Here is a 20,210-nt window from a genome sequence, read left to right on the forward strand (position 1 = left end):
TTGCTTCGCCATAGCACCCGCGGTAGTAGCATTCTCGAAATTCTATGAAGGATTATGGTTCTGACTATCGGATGGCTATAAATTATTCATTTCAACCCGACCCCTTGGTGTAGTTGCGAAAAGATTAACTATTGGAATTTTGATATTCGGCTTACTATTTAGGAAAATTCGTCTATTTTTTGTTGCCTGACAAAACTGCTACTATAGCGCCGCACGAGCCACCTCGAAATCTTAAAAAGGCTATTTTCGAAAATTCTAGTTCGCTTTCGCTCGAACACCAGGAATAACAAAATACAACACACGGAAAACAAGCATAGTCAGAAACTCAAAGCTTTATTTAATGTGTTGCCGTATATAATTAAAGACTTCCTCCTCGTGAGTTGCGTCACAAATCCTGACTGATGAAGCGATACCGAGCGCACCTCATCAGAGATGATCAGCGTGTGTTTGCCTCGATTTGAAAGGCATATTTTCTGTATTACCTCACCGCTTTAACTGCTGGATGCGTCAGGTACTTGCCGGGCAGATCCGTCTCAGGACGCCAATATAATTTGCATGTTTTCTAAGATTGCTTAGTCCGACCTGAGACGCAGTGTACGTGTACAAAGATTACGGGAAACGATTTCAGAGAAATCTTTGCCCGCGCAAGCATCGCATTGATGTTCGAATGAATTACTCTTTCCTATCCTTAGGTATCCATATAACCAGAGTTTTGTCCGTTTTGATTTTGCTCATTAGCACATATCGCGTCTGAAACCGTAATCCAAGTACCATCAGTACCTTGGACGCATAGCTTCCACTGCCTGGCAGGCACAAGACAGACCCCGATCTTTGCTAAGGCTGTGGCACACTATCGATCGTAATCTTGTAATATCGATCATAAACATATGCTTTAATGCCTGGAGAACTGAGAGCCTAGCTGGTAGCAAATGAAAAAAAAAAAAAAAGGAACACTGGTGCGCACTGACAAAAGCTTGGGGATTAATGTCTCATACCGCTTGCAAGTACTGTTCATTCAAATTAGGCAATCTAACTATCAGCTGAACCATACGCATTAGGCCAATTTTATATTTCCTTGTCTGCCATAAAGGGAACTACTCTAAATTGAGATCGTATTTGAATGGGCAATTGGAAACATTGGCGCTGGTCCCCTTCTATAAGGAACTAAAAAAAAAATTGCTTTAAAAGCATCTTAACCGATGAACCTGAAACTTCGAGGTTCGGTTTTTATGGTTTATATTATTTTGTTCCTGGTGTTTCAGACCTAAGGTTCGTTCTGTATACTGCGGCTCCTTCGGAGTGCACATTCTCCATGTTGACATGATATGAGTTATATTTTTTCTTCTTTGGAAGCTTCCTCTTACACCGCTAAGTATAAGGTTCTTTCTTGATCGTTTGTGCCCATTCAGTACCATACGATGCCACATTATTGTTGGGACTGCACTCTGTATGGTTCAGTGCTACGTATTATTGAAACTGTGACACTGGAACGAGCTCTGTGTAAGAATACTTTGTTGAGAGTATTGTTAAAACCCAAGATGTTTTAAAAGATGCAGGCTGTGGTGCTGAAAGAGAGTTGGTGTTTAGGAAGCTAACACAAGTTTGACTTGGTTTGGTTTGTAAGATTTAACATCCCAAAGCGACTCAGGCTATGAGGGATGCCGTAGTGGAGGACTCCGGAAATTTCAACCACCTGGGGTTTTTTAACGTGCACTGACATCGCGCAGCACACGGGCGCTTTGCTTATCGCCTCGCCCGTGTGCTGTGCGATGTCAGTCCCAGCCCCGGCGGCCGCTTTTCGGTGGAGGCAAGAAGCAAGTCGCCCGTGTGCTGTGCGATGTCAGTCCCGGCCCCGGCGGCCGCTTTTCAGTGGAGGCGAGAAGCAAGTCGCCCGTGTGCTGTGCGATGTCAGTCCCGGCCCCGGCGGCCGCTTTTCAGTGGAGGCGAGAAGCAAGTCGCCCGTGTGCTGTGCGATGTCAGTGCACGTTAAAGAACCCCAGGTTGAAAGGACTCCGTTTTTCACGGCCGGCAAATGGCCCGGCTAACTTGTAAATATATATGTACTGTTTATTTTGTAATTTTTACATTTAGCAATAAAGAGAAAAAATCCCGGGCAAAATAAAAAAAAAAATGAGGACCCCTTCTGCTTCGCTCTGAGTGCGCGTTGGGGTAGTTAATCTTCCATAAAAGAAATCATTTCGACGGCAGTCCTGTAGGCCCGTCCGAAGAGCTCCTTCTCTGCCCTCTCTTCATTTTTTTTTCTTTCTTCGAGGAGGGGGGATAGGGGAGATTATCATCTCAGGGGAATTCCGATGAAGGCTGTCCGTCGGCTTACAAGGCAGCGCATTGCGTGCGCGAGGAGTGCGCGTGTCCTCCAGGTCGCGTGTCAAAAGTGACGTGGCTGGTTAGATCTCCGAGTTTAGCTACAGGTACCCAATAAAAAAAAAAATTAGAAACCCACGCACCCTGCCCGGAGTGTCTCGCATGGTGGGCCGTCCTCGTCAAACTACTAGACATGCCATGTTCACGGCTTTGCTTTATTCGTTGCAACTGCGCTGCCAGTGACGTATTTTTATGGCATCAAAAGGTCGAGCCCCTTGACCTAGGGGTCTTTCAAAAGTGAAATAAAAAAAAGGGAAATTTATAGCCCCTCTTGCCTCTCCTCCTGACATCCAGGGGCGTCTGAGCTGTTGCAGGCATGCGTGCCTTGTAGCCATCAGTGCATGCGCAGATGGCTCCCCACAGAAGCGGAAGGCAGTAATGTATCCGCATTGGGCTATGCTAAAACTCTCTAGACCAGTGCGCTTCAGTGAGTCGCCCGAGCTTATCGTACCGCCACGTTGAAAAAAAAAAAGGATAAAGCGCCTGTAAAATTAAAGTGAACATCTCAGACACGTGCGCTTGATTTGGCCGCGTTAAGGAAAGAAAAATGCAAGTCCTACTCATTATTTTATTTTCATGTTAAAATAGTTATTTCTTGGTCCAATACTGGTCTTGCACAACAGCGCTGCTACCCTGCTTGAAGAATTCCCCAAATTCTTTTTTTTTCTTACAACTTGGCATTTGACGGACTCCGCATTGTCGGAGTACCCCATTAGCACCTGCCGAAGGTGGGATGACGCGTGACCGGACGGGTGACAGGGGAATCCCGCAGCGTTTCCGGATGGAACCATGCGAACGCTGCTGCGGCCGCTTCCGCCGATACCTTCGGCCGAACGGGTTGTCTCTCAGGTGCTTCTCCTCGGGCTGTGTCGAAGATGTGACCTCCTTCGCGGTGAAGACAGTAACACGTACTCCTTACTGTTTTGTTTAACAGTTGATGTGCTTCCGTTGTGAGAATTAGAAACGACGCTGCATGCATCCGCTCTTACCTGTTTCTTTTTTTTTTTTCCTCCATACTTTCCTGCGGGGATTGAAAGAAACGAACAAAAAGGAAGCTTCTTTTTTGTTTCATGACCTGGGCGTCCGTGTCTACTCACCTGATTTCTTCTTTTTTCCCTGCCGATCATTTCCTTTCTCTATCGCGATGACGCACCGCGAGTAATGTGTTATGCGTGTGTTGCGTAGAAAACTCCTCTCGCCAAGGCTACGCGTGTAAACTGGATTCACGGAAGCGCGTTCTGTTCGCGGCTTCTTCCGACGCATACGACCGCCTCGAGCGGGAAACTTACATGACGTTTGTCCGGTGTCGAATGGTTCTCGTTTGTTTCCACTGCTCAGGTATTGGCGGGGTGAAGTTCAGGAGAATAGCACAGGAGCAGAGCAATATTTGTGCCCTATTTTGAGACCTCACTACTTCGGCCTATATGAAGCCAAACCAGACAAACATTTTTGTTTTTATTCGTTTCAGAGCGGTAACAGTACGGAGAACTTCATCCTGAACCATCACTTCTTCCACCTAGGAAAGAATTGAAGGTCCTGCATTTGATTTTGCCTCATTCACTTCGAAGAAGTTCTAATTTTAGATTATTTTTGTTCTTTTTCTTTTCTTTCTTTTCTCCCCTCTTAATAGCTGCGTTGAAATGATATGTAATCAGTTCAGTTCAGGCGTTCAGTCGTGTCCGACTCTTCGTGACCCCATGGACCATGTCACGCCACGCTTTCCGGTCTCTCACTATCTTCTTAACATCACATAGGATATGTAATCACCAAACCTAAACGCCTGTCTGAGCATCAATTTTTATCCTCTTCGGCTGCATCAGTAAAATATAGATGTGCGGAACGCTACGATTTCGAGCGCATTGTTCCAAGATGGCAGTCACAGAACAGCCCTAGTAGGGTGCCTCGATGTGCGCTCCCTTCCGGAGGCGGAGGGGAGCGCGCACATCTAGGCAGCCTAGGCTCTAGTCCTCCCATCTTTCTCCAAAATTTTAAGCCGTTGCTCGTGACGCTATCTGGAAAGGGCTGCTTCAAACTGTCTTTCCAACCCTCGGCTTGCACCCGCGTCCCGCAACTTTAGAAATTAAACACCGAGTCTAAAAGAGTAAATTTACCGTGCGCGACCAAGGCTCGGCAGCGGTGTTGCCCCAGTGTCAGGCAATTTAAGTGCAAGCAGTCCCGGCTCCCAGAAATAGCTGTCTTCCATGCCTGAAGCGAAGAGCACATACGGACGGCTCTGAATGCTTTCTGCGCTTCCCATCATCTCCGTTTGTCGTTTTCATTTGTCTATATTATTACTACCATTTCTTAATTCATGCCTGCGTGGTTTTCTTTATTTATTTTTTTTTAATGGGACGCGACCTTCGAGAACAAGGACGCTTGTACACGAAGCACCACGAACGGCACCACGAACGGCACCACGAACGAAAGCGTTTCGGAGCGCGCATCCGACAACGACGCCAGATATACCGTGTCGCACAGGACATAAGCAGCTCGAAGGCGTTTGCAGCGTTCCTCGTTGCTTTTCCGAAGTACAGCGAGTGTTCACGTATCGGCGTTAAGAAGCTGCCCTACCCAACAGACGGCATGAGTTTGTGAAACGGTGTTGTATTTAAGTCCCTGCACGCGGGCACGGGCTCATAACGTGTTTGGCACGAAGCCCTTTGTCGTGTTTATGCATGGATGGCGCAAAAACCGCTGATTCTCCCACTCCTCTTCCTATCGCGTTTTTTTTTTCTCGAATTAGGAGCAGGCAGATTAATTACAAATGCTTTGGTTGTGATACAACCTTTTCTATGCGCACCATATCATTTGCGAGTGTGGATCGGGCTCCATTGCTCTAATTGAAAAATCTTGCCAATTGTTGCATTCAGCACAAATCATATAGGTAAAGCGGTCGCGTATCGCCTGAACCCAAGAATAATGAATAACCATGCTTCGTGTTGTTCGGTGTGATATGATTCACCAGAAAGCTAAAATTACTGTTTATCTAGAGCTAAAAGCCCATTCATTATACTTGTTTCTATAATTTCGACAGGTTCATTCGCCCGTTTTAAAGTACAATTTATGAAGTGTAAGCGCCTAAGAAGGCGTACGTTTTAACTCCGTAACTAATTATTAGTCACTACTATTCACCCAAGCACCGAAAGTTCATAGGGAAAGAAGCATTCGCCCATGTTAGCGTGAGCAGAATTGATGCTCCTGTCCAGTGCACTTGCTCTACCAAAGCTGACCTGAACGGCTAACAGATTGATTGACTAAAAGTTCGAAGTGGGAGCAGAGTATTATGACTTATCATAGCAGCGACGGATTCCTGGAAAAGTGCTGTTGCCGAGATATTTCTCTGCCCGCCGACAGAGAAGCTGTTGCTTTATGAATCACCCAAGAAGCGATGACATGGCACCACGTGTTGTGGACAGCGTCAGAATACGCCGGTGGCACGCTGTGTCCGACCTTGGGCAACGACTGTACCTCTCTATGTCATCATCGTTGCCAGATCAGCATCTGGCTGAAAGAGGAGAGAGTGATTTGGCGGACATTTCCGGCGGACGGTTTATGAAGACTCCACTTCACCAAATCAAGGTGATTGGATATTTCTGAATGAACTGAATTCTCCCACTAAATGACCTAGAGAGAGGCAACCCTTTTAAAAAGAGAACCAGTGCTCAGCTTCAGTGCATTTTCATTTCGCCACCAAGTAAATAAATATCTCAATCTCTCGCCCCCTCTGTTTCGGCAGCCGCCGCCCTATGTACCTGAACTGACGGAACAACAACAACAAAAAAAAAAAAAAAAAAGCGCTGACAGACAGGACGAGGAAGAAAAGGCAGGTACGCGTCAACGCTGTTTTCGTTGTTCCGTCCAACATGAACCAACCAGCCCGACTCAGCCCACTTCTTAGACCGGAACTGAAGCCTGAATCGGCCCCTCGCAATCCTTTGGGTATACGCTGCAGGACAGACTCAGCAATATACTTCAATAATGTGGAAATTTGGGCTTGTTGGTTCATACTTCCAAGCTGTAGCCCACACAAGACGGGGGACTGAGAACGAGAGGACACACACACACAGGCCGTCGCACACGTGAAGTGTTTTTGTATTTTGTTTAAGAAACTCCCCAAAGTTGACTAGGTTTTCTTGAACTTAGTCGTTTTTACGAAATGCTTCCGCCGGTCGTCCGAGGCGGTTCCATGCCACAAACGCCATGAATTCAGTGCAGCACCGCCGTACAACAGAGCACGCATAAAGACCGATGCGGTTTCCATCTTATGTTGCACAGTATTGAATTAAAATGTACCCCTCGCAGTTGAAGTTATGACGCCATCTCGGTTCATATAGACTTATCGCGAAAACGATTGCTTCAAATACACGCGTTTCTTTCTTATCCGCAGACTGCCATCCTCGGTGCGCACATACGCCTGAGTGCACGCCTATAACGAAAAAAAAAAAAAAAAGAAGCACACACTGTAAGTGACTGGTGATGCCACCGCTGTCAACAGTGTCGGAGCTACTGCGCAAGCTATAGAAAAGTGGCGTGAGCTGTCGTTTACACGCTCTGTTTGCTGGACTTCCCCTTTCAGACACGCTTGGCGCGCTCTGCGCAGGTTGAGCGCTTCGCCGAATAGGCTGAATGAAGTACGTCAGTTTGCCAGCATTCACATCTGTACCACGACATTAGGGAGTTTTAGTGTTGCGTATTTATAGTTCGCTGCCCTTATCGCAGCTCTCAGGATCTGTAATACGCAAGTATGTATACAGCTCAGAGACCAGATAGACTTATAGCTGCGTAAGGACTGAGAACTGCGCCCACACGCACGCACAAAAAACACGCACGTGCGTACGCTTTCTGATGTGTTTGCGGATCACGTTGTCATTTGGGCCTCGGACGGACACATTCGTGATGAGTTTAAGTAGCTCACTACTTAAAGGCGTAGATCGCCTGGTCGGAGTATTTCACCACCTTTGTGGCTTTAATGAGTTTTATCTTTAGACGGCTTAGTTAACGATTAACCTATCTCTTATGCAATCCACTCTTACAAAGTACATCAGTTTCACCCTTTCGTATTTAACATCTATAACTTTGAACATATCATTCAAGTGAGATATCGAACGAACCGTATATTATCGGTTGAAGTTGAGCGAATCGGGTCCGTATGTGCCCAAGGGTGCGTACAAGGAACCATAATGGAAGCAGGTCAACCATATACCGTCGCCGCTTTGTAATATGAAAGCCCCCATATAAGAATACCCCAGCGTGTAACATTAGCCGAATTCGGATCCCATACCGCGCGCTCAGCATTCCTTCGTGTGTATGCGTGCCCAAAAGGAGAAGCCGAACACTCTCTGAACATCTGTTGTTACGGTCCACAAATGCTATCGCATTCAGCTCACACTTACACGGCCTTTCTCCCCCCGCTTACGCTGACCCCATTTATGTGACTTTCCTCTCTTCTTTGATGTTTAGAATTTCGACAGTTGCGTTTCATATGAATTTAAGGACACGTACTGTGTACACATCCGTGAGTGCAACCGGACGTTGAGCAACAAAGTAAATGCTTAGCACGAGCGTGCGTTTTGATTTTCGGGCACGTGCGTGCGTTGTTTGCGGAATTGTGGGTTATTCTCCTTCTTTTATAGCGCAGTGCGCGCGTCTGTTGTTGTGCGCATCGCATCCCCTTCGTCTCGCTCCAATATCTGTGGGACAGAACTGAACGTGTCCGGTTTTTCTTCTGCTCCATTTTCGAAGTTCGTCTCCCCTCCTCCCCCTTCTTTTTTTCGTGGATTCCTATACTCACGAGAAGAAAACACACATTCGGGGGCGGCAGAAGGTCCGAAGAAGTAGCTCCAAAGATGAAGCAAGACCCGTTACTTTTTCTTGCCTCTACCTTCTAGAGAAAATTTGAGAGAAAATACGAAAAACACCATTGTAACCTTATTTCGGTCGCTCTGTGTCTGTACCCTCGTTTTCTTGCTGATTTCTTCAGCGTGTTATTTATTTTTTCTATCTTCTCGCGCGTAGGACGATTGTTCGCAGTCCGACTTCCCGTTTTTACTCGATCATTTTTGTGGATTTGTGTTCATCGCTTCATTCTTACTTTACACTTTTTATGCTCTTTGCAGCCTCTCTAGAGGCGTGGGACGTTTTTCTATTGCGCGTACGTAGGACAAGGCTATACACACCACTCGATGTTGCGTTATGTACACGCGCACTAAATACAACGGATTCTCTGTGCCCGCTAAATAGACCACTGCTAGTACACACACGTTCACACAAGCGAACACAGACGCACGCAGACACGTATACCCACAAACACACAAAGAGCGAAGAAGAAACGACCTCTCACGCACGCTGTTCGACCATCGACTGTGGTGCCCTTTTTTAGGCCAATGGACACCGTCGTCCTGCGGTCCATTCGCGTCTGAGGTGATGCGTAAGTGTTGTGGTTCGGCACCTCATTCCCCGTCGTCTTTCTGAGCGGGTGTTTGAGAGAGGGGGTGAGAGAGAGTAGAGAAAGGGAGCAAGGACCGATTCGGTTCGTTCGCACCATTGCTCCTCTTTTTCCACTCGTTGTCACTGACCCAAGTGCGCGGACACCAAGTGTGGCTGGCCGCGGTGGACTTTCCAGGTCGTCACGTACACGAAGCAGGGTGATGGTGGCGGATGACGATGTGGAAACTGTCGCACAGTACGGTAGCCTCGGGCAAAATGTACGCACTACGACCTTGACCTTGTTTTTCTAGCTTAGCTACACAGCCACGCGATACCAAATTCAAAAAATTATTATTTTTTTTTTTTTTGCGCTTAAGCCAACCTCATTTAAAGCGTAGCGTGTTGAAGAGAAAAGGGATTGCAGTTCTGATGACACAGCGCAAAAACAGCATTGACCTATCTTTGCTGCTGTTTTTGTCACTCACTCACTCACTCACTCACTCACTCACTCACTCACTCACTCACTCACTCACTCACTCACTCACTCAGTGAAGAATTTAACAGCGCATTCGATGTTATTCGGAGACCGCACCGTGAATCTTTCCACTTGCGCACTGTTTATTAAGAGCGCTGAGACGACCGTTTTAAGGTTCTGGAAATCCCCTTGTAGACGTGAGGAGCATTTGGCTCACTGCCACGCTTGTGAACGGAAAGCTACAGGAATTATATCTGAGAATTAATTCTTCACTTGCGTTTTTCGGTCGACATGGGAGATGGAAACGATAACGAAAAATACCCTTCGAGTTCAAAGTTCGCTCAAGGCGATGCAAGAAAGGGAACGTTACCTTAGGGCGAAACAAAAAAAAAAAAGAGATAAGAAAAGGCCAACTTGTTCAAAACAACACCCTGCGTCATACAAACGATCTTAAGAGCCAAATGTGAGTGCATGTACATTAAATGGACGTGACACACACAAAAAAAAAAAGAATTACTTTTAACTTCCTCGCTGAGCGCAGAGAAAGATTAACTTTATCGAGACCCGCATAGTGTCACAAAACGTGATGCAAAGCGTAAAATGTCTGATGCGTATCGCTTTCTGGCTAGATCAGCAAAGGTTTTGACAAAACATTGGCGGCGATATTGGCTTTCACGATATCTTTAATATGCGCAGCTTAGGCAACTAAGTTGAAAGAAGGAAATACATTTCAAGACTGGTTAATATATATATATACATATATATATATATATATATATATATATATATATATATATATATATATATATATAATCATCTACTGTGGTGTGCCCTGTTGCAAGTAAATGGAGGATATTTAAGTAATAATAAAAAACTCTTAAAACACTGTCCTCATCGTGTATTTCTCTCTCATAGCTATAATAAGTCCATATTAAACAGCATAAACTACATTCTGAGTAAGAAAAGGTTAAAATGTGGCAAGAAAAATATTAACTACTTTATCTTTGATTTCGTTTTTTATTGAGCTATTTACTTTGCCGTCTAGGCAATGACATTTCAGAGAGGGGTATAACTTTAAGATCAACAGGATTAAAGGCTATTGAACCCTAGCTATGCTGAAACTGTCGAAAAATTGTTCTAGTGCCCTGTATCGTTCTCTGTCGCCGTTGGTTTACAATACAATTAAGCCTGCAGAGTGGAAAAAAGCGAGCTGTTTCTTTATCAAACGTATTAGAGAAAATCTGATGGATTCGTTCAATAAAGATGTTAATAGCTGTGAATCTTCATGTCTACTTAAACTAAAAGAGCGCCAAGCTTTTCATCGTAAGCATCATTAGCCTCAGCTCACTACAGGAAGGCCGTCCCATATGGGATGCATTACATATTTTCTATCGTTCAATGCGTCTTTTTTTTTTCTTTTCACTTTAATACGAACCCTGTATAACGACGTCTTTTAAGATAAACTTAATCGCGGATGGTTGCATCCTGTACTGGAAAACACGACGTCAGTGTTTAGTAAACACTATCTACGCAGAAAAAACAAAACAAAAAAGCGATGCCGCATTTCAACACCTCCAGGAAATCCTCGTCACAGAAGCAGCTCGTGCACAACTCAAACCGCGCTCGCCGTATGTCGCTCCGTATACCTAATACTCAGCTAGCCGACGTCCGTTGAGCTGTTAACAGTCTCTGCATACAAATGAACAGCCGCCGCACACCGCCTAGCATTCATCTCGATTGTATTCAGAGCGCGTTGGCGTCAAGAAAGAGAGCGCGCGCAATTTCTTTCTTTCGTGCCCCAAAAGAGACCTAACTCGATTCATTATCTAGCTTGCGCGCCCAGCCCTTAAACGAGAGGGAAGACAATGAAAGCACCTGCGGCGATGATTCACGCTTCCTTATTAGGTAGGCAAGTGAGCACCTGCCCTAGAGAACGTGGCCAGCTGTAAATCGCCTTCGCGAGGATTGATAAGGCTGCTGAGTGGATACTGACTAAAGTGGTGAGTGAGGGATTGCGTAAGTTGGCCGCACGAGTGACGGCTTGCCGGTGACCGCTGCCTTATTTCTTTTCGTGCTTTTTCGTTACGGAAAACAAAAAGCGGGACGAAAGAATGTTACGCAGGATTATACGAACGTAATCCATGTCGTAGGCTCTGGCTGCATGTATTATTAAGGCGATACGCACAATTTTGTGTTGCTCTGACGCGAAAGAGGGAGGGAAAGGAAGTTTGAAAACAAAAAGACGAAGATACTTCCGATTTGTATAATGTATCAGCAAAAACGAAACGAATTGTCGCTGAACATATCGGCTGAAATTTAGTTTGACGTTCGGAATATTTCAGCGCATATTAATTGCGCCACCCCGATAATTCAACTTCCACACACAGTTGCCACAACAGCTTCGCTATGAATGTTCTAAAGTGAGCAATTTTGAGCCGGCGTTATCACGCGTGTCGACTCAAGATTATGAACTGTGGGAAAGCACTGCATTCTCGGCTCAATTCTGCTATTGCACCGCGGTGAGATGAGACAATGCCGTCATGCAGTTAGTTTCGATCCCGTTGATCTGACTTATATAAGCCTGAAGGTTCGCTCGGTTCATTATATGCAAGCATGAAAAAGAGTCCGATGCAGCGACATGGCGGCCAAACCACTTACTAAATCGGCATCGACATTCACATCGCTACAATTGGTGTTTCCCATTTAAATGGTATGCGGTTACTACTTTAATGCAATCCAATTCTGCGAGCGTATTACGCACACTGAGTGCAGGCAAATGCGTGGTTTCCAGATGAAAGGATAAGGATTTATTAAATTGGTTATAAATAATAAGTTTATTTCCTTGCATAAGCTAGTGCCCTCCTCCTTTATGCATATGGAAAATAACTTCCAGTTCTTGTCGCGTACTTCGACTTCATACGAGACTGAGCTCGTCATACGCTTTCTATGTAATCGCTTGCAACGTTTTGTTTCCACTTTTTTTACGCCGTTATGTGTGCACTCAACTGGGGCGTCTGTCGGCGCCCTCGTTCTATTCATAGGGAGCTCCCTCAAAGCAACAAAGAGTGCGACAAATTAGAAGCACGAAGGGCATTCATTCACCCATTCGGATCTGGTGAGGGACTCGTGTAAAGAGGGCAAGCGCGCGGCAAACATGCCGACCGTGCACCATCTGCGTATCCGCACACGCAAGCGACGAGGCATGCGTTAGTTCGCAGCACTAAGCCTTTTCTCGGTCTCTGCGCGGTTACTATACATCAGTCGACAAAGGATCAATTCACAGCAATCTGCTAGCCAAACCTTGCATTGAGTATTCTCGCTTTCTTCACCTATCCAGCCTGCCGGAGCGTCGTCTAGCTTGCATATGCATGATGAATGGCGAGCAGCCTTTCGAAATGATGTTTTCGTCAACAGATGAAAAACAGCCCATGCTAACTACGGCTGAGGCCGTCATACTCGAAAATATTTTGCGCTGGCGTAGTTGAAAGCAGGGGACAGGAAAAGGGGAGGGTTCCGACTGGTGGGTAATTTATATGATAGCACATAAAGGGACTCTTGTGTCTTGTCCCTTGGCTTGTTGCGCTATGAAACTTCAAACAGGAAACCGACTTGCTAAAGGAACTGGGAATTTAGTCTGGAATATTGATGAGTGACTAAATGAGTGAAAAGTGTGTTTTATTTTCCTGTGCGCAGAAAATTTTAGAAGTGTCCTTAGAAATTAATCACGGTGATGTGCAATAAAAGGAAGAAACATGGAGGAAATGCTTGACATGTGAGCCATCCGCGATCGAGGTGCCTATCGGCGTCTTGAACTGCAAATAGTATGAGAAGGCTCAGTAACTTTTCATCTTAAAGTAATGTGGATTCCAACAGCAATTATCAATTTATTTTGCAACCTACCCCGCATTTACTGATACCCATCAGTATCTCTACTCTGTCGCAAAGCTAAATAGAAGTATTGTTTTCTGATGAACGATATAGGAAGCGGCATTTGAAACGCGCGCAAAATGTTCGAGAAAGGAACAATAGTGCGGTCATTGGCTGCAAACCAATTTTTAAACAGAGCTTTTACGTTTAGCACGCATTTGTTTAAAGGCTATACTAGTTAAGTTTATAAAGTTCAACGTCCTGAAGCGACCCAGGCTATGAGAGACGCCGTAGTGGAGGACTCTGCAAATTTCCACCACCTGGGGTTCTTTAACGTACACTGACATCGCACAGCACACAGGCGCCTTGCTTTTCGCCTCCATTGAAGCGGCCGCCGCGGCCAGGATTCGATCCCGCATCTTTTGGCACAGTAGTCGGGAGCCCTAACCACTGCGCCACCGCGGCGGGGCTATCCTATACATCCGTCTCAGAGTTGGCGACAGGGCAGCGAGGAATTGGGGACGAGTTCAATCTTTTCTGCGTTTAAATTAACCGCATCCAGCACTCGGATGCGTGAATTTCTACGGCGCTACGACGAGAACCTATTGACCCCCTAGCGCTGCCTCAAAACAGAGAGAGAAAATAAGTCTATACCTATTATACGCTACCTTGCGCAAAGCTCGATATGCTTTCCTATTTCTTCTCTAAATTTCCTCAGTAGACATGGCACGATTTCATTGTAATCTCTTAACCTTTATCGCTGTCTGCGCCGGTTTGAACATGGTGATAACCGAGGCAGTACGCATCATTCGCCGTTGCGCTGTTGAAAATAACAAAATAGTGAATGGAAATGGAAATTTGCATTGACCAACCTTCTCACCTGCGCATCTGTTGGTGGTCACGCAGGTATGATAACATCGCTGTAGACTGTCGCGTTACGACTAAAATAATAAACGACTTTTACTTGTTTATTTGTTCTCAGTCTTTTATTTCTTTTAAATCTTAAAGACATTTGGTAATTGGTTTGGTTTATGGGTTTAATGTCCCAAATCGACTTATAGGCTACGAGAGACGGTGTCGGGATGGGCTCCGGAAATTGGTTCTCTAACGTGCACTAACATCGGACAGCGCACGGGCGCCTTGCTTTTCGCCTTCTCCGAAAATCGGGCGCCTGTCTTAACGACATTCAATGCAACTTTGGAGTAACAATTACATGACGTAGAAAAATGCCCTTTATGTTTTCGCAATGCGTTTGCCTCAGTTACAAAAGTCTCCACAGTTTTGCTTCCGTACACATACACGCAAACCATGCGCTTAGAAGGACGAGTTCCTAGTTTCTTTTGTCTAACAAGTGCTCATGATAGGCTATGAAAAAATGAATAACGTACCGTCTTTGCCAAAAGCAACCAGGGTGCATGTTTTGCTTCTCGCTTGCATTCTAAAGCCACCATGGCTTCCCAGAGGATCACAACTTAATAATAAGCGAGGACAGAAGCTCGCCTTTACTTTGCAGGATTTACAGCTTCAGAAGTGGTACGAACTCTTCACTACTCGACCTAGAAGCGAAACCCGCAGCCTGGTTACTTTTGGCAAAGACGGTACATTTGAAAAATACACTGCGCGACTTCCCGACCTATAAATGCAGTTAGGTATATTGCTCTAAACCTGTTGCAAGTTTGAACATAAGTTATTGCCATTTTTTGACTAAAAGTAGCCACAGAGATTTTTCTTTTTGCTTGCTTTTCCCCTCTCTATATTATTTTCACCTTGACTGCACCTCACATCGCATGTCGACATCGCAGCCTCACGAGTCGAATCCGACCAGGAAAGGATCAAGCGCGATCTAGACGATGTGCAGGCGAGGAGGGTGCCGAGAAAAGGGGAGAGATCGAAAAGGAGGAGTGGTCGAAGGGGGTGGAAAGAGGAAGAGAACGACGGGAGGGTAGCAGCGGCTCCTTCTCTCTCCTTCTCCTCCGCCGATTGTGTCGCCGTCGCGCGAGCGCTCTTGAATCGGTGGCGTGGTCGGCGGCAGCAACGTCGTTCAAGAACGTGCCGCCGCTGTAGTCGAGTCTGGCGCGGCGTGCGAGTGTAGCGGTGCGCTCGTTGGCCGAGGAGGGTGTCCGGTCGGTTCGCGCTACAGGCCGCGGCCGTTGGAGTATTGCTCGTGCAACTGTGATTGTTCATTAACGTTAAAGCAAAGCGCGGTAATTTTCCTGGGCCGCTTCTCGAATAACAGAGCGCGTATGTGTCCGTGTTGTTTCCTTTTTCGCTGCTGGAGGTGTGCTTTGCCGATTCGCCGCTGGGTGTTTTTGGTGTTCGTCGAGAGCAACTTTGGGATTACTGTTGGGACGCCTTGAAACCGCCAGCAGCTGCATCGTTCCATTCCAGAAGGTCTGCGAGGGAGACTGCGCTAGTCTGTCCAGTCAAGGTGAGTCGCTCCTTCTTTCAGCGGGAGATCTACGCCGTTACTCGGGCGGAAAGCTAGTTAGCTGTGGGCGAACGTGTCGTGAAGAGTAGTTTAATTAATCGCACTTTTATGGACACGGGTTTTATGCTACTAAAGGTTTCCAGAAGTTTCGTGGTTTAGAACTTGTTCCTGGAACAGTGGTTCCCCACAGAGATCTGTGAGCTGTATATTTTTGCGTATTTGCCGAGTCTGCCGGAGTCAGGAAAATAGAGGAATGGGTCCTATTTTCCCTCCGAGTTTTCGTTGCAGTAAAATTGGCCATTACGATATTCTTTTTCGAAAGAAAAGGAATGGGTAGATGGCAGATAATCTACCTGGGAGGGTACTTTGAAGGGTAGAAGTGAATCCGAAATTTCACAGTACTAAGCTTATCTACAAAAGCACTCGCGCCTCCCTGGAGCAAGAGGGCGAACACGAGGAGCAAGTCAAAATTAGTATTCGTGAAGGAAATGCATCATTCTGTGCTTTAGACACGTTGGCTTTCACAGTCAACCTCGGATGGTGGTTGGCACAGGTGAAGGGGCATCCTCCCACCTCCTTTTAGAAAATGAATATAGCAGGTGGCGATGGTCTCGCCTCCCCCAGCAACACCTCCCCCTTTTTTCTTTTTTGTCCGAGCAGGAAATGAAAGCAAAGTCTGAACAAAGGTTTATACTTCTCAGATATCCTCCTGAAAGTTGTGTGAGGAACTTGACAGCTTACAGACTGCATGCAGGGCCGAGCGTTTCGCGATGTCATTCAGTACAGCAAGAGAGCAGAGGGAACAGTGCTCGCAGGACCCGGATATGCCTGCCAGGTGCACTTCGTCAGGTGCACACCTATGCATTGAAACACACCTGTTTCCAGTTCCGAGTCTGGTTTACGCAGGTGCGTCAGAAACGTGCTGATACTCCTTCGTTGTCCTTTTCTTCGTTACTCCGAGATAACACGCGTTGAACACGGTTGAAAAGTGCCTTTCGAGGAGGGCGGGAAAAAAAAAAGCAGTACTTCCGAGGAAGAGGTGGAGATGAGGTCTGTTGAACATGCGTGCACAGCGGCTTACATTTTGAAACCAACCCTTTCAAACGTAATTGCGGCCAACGATTACCGCTCCCCGACGCCTTTCTAATACGCCCCCTTTCCTCCAACACACGCGCGCGCACCGCGCTCACGTGCAGCAGTGCATCTGTACAGGCCGGTGGCCAACTGCTGTTCATGCTTTGGGTAGAGTGTGCTAGTACACTCTACCTTGGGATTCTTGACCCATAAACAGGTTTCGCTTTGCTCAGGTGTCGGGGATATCGTCCCGTGTGTGAGGGTTGTTCGTTTGTTGATGATTTGGGGAACTCTCGTGCACGGGTAACAAATCAGCGCGACGCAAAAAAAGAAAAAAAAAACGTTCGTGAGGGAGGGAAGCTTGCATTACAACGCCCGGCGCGTTTTTTCCGGTGTCCCTCCCCCGAGAACGTTTGTCCACCTTTCCTCTCCTGCTACCCACGAGAATGCGTAACTGACTAGCCCACAAATTTTGCGCGAGATTTCACGAAGCTCGCCGCGTGTTCATTACGTGCCAGGAGAGGTTTCTTTTTTGCCGTAGGAATGACTTCTCTCCCTTCCTGGATTTCTCCCGTGCTTTTAACAATTGTTTCGCCAAGCGTGTTCTAGGCCGAAGCCACCTTTACCTTAGGCGACACAATCCAGAAATACGTTCAGTGGTTGGCAGTCTGTTCTGAAAGTTTTATGAAATTACTAGCAATATTGGCTGGTTAATTGGTGTGTGTAGGACGGCAAGGAAGCACTGTTGGAAGCAATAAAGTGGACGGGAGACTGCGCTGATGATTGGGACTTATATGAAGTCATTTGGTTTGGTTTGTGGTTTTAACGTCCTAAAGCGACTCGGGCTATGAGAGACGCCGTAGTGGAGGACTCCGGAAATTTCGACCACCTGGAATTCTTTACCGTGCACTGGCATCGCACAGCACACGGGCACCTTGCCTTTCGCCTCCAGTGAAAAGCGGCCGACGAGGCCGGGATTCGATCCCGCAAGTCATCTGTTTTGACACGGCAACTGCCCTTAGCTACAACTAGAGACCAGCGTTTCATATCGTCTTATTTCCGCACATATTTATTTTAAACATTCGCTAGTACATATCTACGTGTATCAAGGGTCGCCAGTCCCTTTTCTCTTTAGCTGCTGACGACCAAGTAGACATGACTAGTTTCGACATTTATTAGTATACACTTTCCTTCTCTCCTCTATGTAGACTTTCCGGCAGTATTCCGATGCTTTCAAAGTACAATATCGAAACCAAAGAACGCGCCATAAATCGGGAAAATCAGGCTGTCCGAAGAGTTCCTATAAATCAATCTTATTTTTCTTTAGCAATATTTTTCCGCCACGAGAACAATGAACACCATTTCTATGATTCAATTTCAATTTTTTTTCGCGTGTATTCATGACAAAAAGCCTCGGTGCCGCCGCGCACTTATTTCACTTTCTCGTTAATGCGTCACTCAGCTGGAGGTAATGGAGCGCAACGAACTGCAGCCGATCAGTCACGTTTAGATCAGAGACAAAGAAAGGAAAGAAAAATGTTGTGTTCGCCCCTCAAGTGATCCCTCTGCAACCACTGCCGTCGACTTATTCTTATGACTACGTGGATAATCCACTTAGACATCCCATCGTGACAAATCAGGGTTTCGTAGATGAAAAGGGGTTTACAACAGCTGAATAGAATTAACCGCGGAGTCATGAAAATCTATTCGACGTCGCGCCTTTGGCTGAAGGATTTTTTTTTTTTTTTTTAAGTTGTATCCTTCCATAACTACCGCGAATTTTCGTCTCAGCGGTGGGGGTAGCGGAGTGCTTGTGCAACGAAGGTATAAACCACTTCTCCAAAAATGCAAGGAGCGAGCACTCATGAGATTGCGCACATGGTGCTTTCTAATACTGCTCGCACTCTGAAGTAGTAGTAGTAGTATATGGTTAATTATTATTAGATATCAAAAAGGAAGGAAAGAATGTTTGACAGCCCCGGTATTTCACTTTGAAGACTCGAATAGATTTTTGCAAACAGTGCCACTGGGCTTTCGGGTAGATTGTATCATTTGCTGCTCACGAGACGGAAGTGATGCGGAACGGGACCCTCCAAGGAGGCCACCATACAAACGGCAATCATGGTAGCGAGCTCTATTTGAAGCGCCAGCTCTACACGGTGATAATGAGACAAATTCCTACTGACTCCGCGTGCCATACAGCCGCTTGGTTAGGTTCGGTTATGTTATCAAAAGATTAACTTTGCTTGTTTTTCTTTTTCTTTCTTTCTTTCTTTTTTTTTTTTTTTTTTTGCGCCGGACCGTCAAATGGTGTAGTAAAAATACACTGCTGGTTCTTTGTTTTCTTTATGAATAGTGTAACGAAGGTCCAACGCTCTCACTTGCGCATTTATGCACTGCAAGTTCACCTTGTGTGTCTGGCGCCATATGATTATAAGGCCGTTTCCTTCCTAGCTTCATGGAACGAAATCCCTTGCACGAGGTCTGTGCGCGAGATCTGTCATTTTCCGCGAAATGTGATCTTGTATAGCATTCTGACATCTGCTATCCCACACTTGAACGCGCGCCAAGGAACGCCACGCGGCAGGAACGATGGTTAGCATCCAAACTCACTTGCCGGAGAAAGTGTGACAGATCGATACTGCTTCTTTCCTTTCCTGTAAACCAATTATAATTATATTGTAGCACTGCAACGAACTTCGATAAGAGGAAACGATGCGAGGCAAATGTTAGGGGAGGAAGGGTAGGCGTTAGCCATTCTCCTCTTAAGAGATCGAAGAGACATTCTAATTTTTTTTGTTTTGATGCGTATGAATAAAGCTAAAAACCAGAGCTAACAATTTTAGCGAAATTTGGGTATTCCTGTGTAACGGGCGTAGTCTACCGTCGTATTTAAGTCACACACTAAAGTGTCGGCCGCACAATGAAATCAACTAATTTATCGACTGCAATGCTGACGATGTCATTGGTTTCAAAGCGTGACATGTTTTTATTGTCTTCGCAAATAACATGTACACGAACGAAATCATTGTAAGCAGTGGGAAGTACCTAATCGACACCCTTTTATGGGCTAGGATATTAAGCGCGTTAACATTTACAGTCTTTCAGTACACACTTTAACTCTGCTTTCTTTCAAGGCTTACTGAAAATGCCACCTCGACATTAACTGGGCTGTGCTGCTCCTAAATGTGACGGCTACGCTGTAATATACGTACAATCATTCCGGCCTCGGCGGCCGCTTTTCGATGGAGGCGAAAAGCAAGGCGCCCGTGTGCTGTGCGATGTCAGTGCACGTTAAAGAACTGCAGGTGGTAGAAATTTCTGGAGTTCTCCACTACGGCGTCTCTCATAGCCTGAGTCGCTTTGGGACGTTAAACCGCACAAACCAAACCATCATTTCAGTGAACAGGTATCGTCTAAAAGAACATTCACATCGGGAAAGACTACTCGCGCTTGTCTTCAATAGGGCGTCATCCTTATAACTCTGGGCTTTCCTTGCATCGCCGTCACGACACGTGGGAATCCCTGCCCGGAAGGTCGGCTGCTGGCATACAATAT

The 20,210-nt window shown here is 46.0% G+C and overlaps 1 protein-coding gene across 1 annotated transcript in view; it reads left to right on the top strand.

The window, feature by feature from the left end:
- The first annotated feature begins 15,175 nt into the window (after nt 1–15,175).
- a (arc) overlaps nt 15,176–20,210 on the top strand; it is a 178,853-nt gene continuing 173,818 nt past the window's right edge. The window contains exon 1 of the mRNA XM_084598509.1: nt 15,176–15,578. The gene's annotated coding sequence lies outside the window, so the exon portion shown is untranslated. The remainder of the gene's footprint in view (nt 15,579–20,210) is intronic.

Source organism: Amblyomma maculatum, chromosome 3, assembly GCF_055883805.1.
Source record: "Amblyomma maculatum isolate TAMU_Amacu chromosome 3, ASM5588380v1, whole genome shotgun sequence".
Taxonomy (NCBI): Eukaryota; Metazoa; Arthropoda; class Arachnida; order Ixodida; family Ixodidae; genus Amblyomma; species Amblyomma maculatum.